Here is a 1,100-nt window from a genome sequence, read left to right on the forward strand (position 1 = left end):
GCCCAGCGCCCCCCCACCCCACGACCACAGAACCTCCCAGACTCCAAATCCAAACCAGAACCCAGAACCGGTCCAGGACTCAGACTGATCTGAGAGATCAAAGGTCAGCTGCAGGTTCTGATCCAGCTGCAGGTTCTGATCCAGCTGCAGGTTCTGATCCAACTGCAGGTTCTGACCCGGTGCTGTAGAACAGGAGGGTTCTGTTTGTTCTTTTTGTAAACGAAGATAAACAATAAAAATAATCTGAGATTTTATTCAAAACATTCGTCTGCAGCTCTGATCCGGTTCTGTTCAGTTTGTGGATCAGAGCCTCACAGGTGGACCAGGTCCAGAGTCTCACAGGTGGACCAGGTCCAGAGTCTCACAGGTGGACCAGGTCCAGAGTCTCACAGGTGGACTTGGTCCAGAGTCTCACAGGTGGACCGGGTCCAGAGTCTCACAGGTGGACCGGGTCCAGAGTCTCACAGGTGGACNCTCCTCTGTCTGGTTGTTGTTCATTAAATCAAACTCTTTCAAAATAAAATCTCAGCCTTTAAACAATAAAAGCATTCAGGTTCCTGTAAACCATCAGGAACAGGAAGTGACTCGAACCGGACTGGACCGGATCAGAACCAAAGAGGAACATTAAAAGTTAAAATGAGGAAGAATCTAACAGGTTCTGAGCTGAGCGGAACACCTGCAGGTTCTGGTCCAGGTGAGAGCCGACAGAACTGAACAGGGTCTGTCTCCCTCTGCTGGTCGGAACCGGTCCCTGCAGGTCCAACTTTAAAGACTAAAGTCTGATCGGATCCTCTTTAAGCTGCAGCTGGAGCCTGTCTGCTCGGTTTCTGGTGGGTCCGGGTCCGGTCGGGTCGGGTCCAGTCGGACTCCACGGACGGTCACTGACACGTGGGTGGGTGTTTATATGACGTGTTTCCATGACGACAGAACAAACAGAGCCCAGCAGTGGTTCTGGTCCAGGAGTTCGGGCGGGAGGACGGGTTGGGGGCGGGTCCAGAAAATATTTGTCAGAAAAAGAAAAACTTTTTGTTGTTTTTAGTCAGAAAGTCGCGAAAAAAGTAAAACTTTGACCAAACTTTAATTAAAGCTTTAAATAAAAT

Source organism: Austrofundulus limnaeus, unplaced genomic scaffold (assembly GCF_001266775.1).
Source record: "Austrofundulus limnaeus strain Quisiro unplaced genomic scaffold, Austrofundulus_limnaeus-1.0 Scaffold111, whole genome shotgun sequence".
NCBI classification, from domain to species: Eukaryota; Metazoa; Chordata; class Actinopteri; order Cyprinodontiformes; family Rivulidae; genus Austrofundulus; species Austrofundulus limnaeus.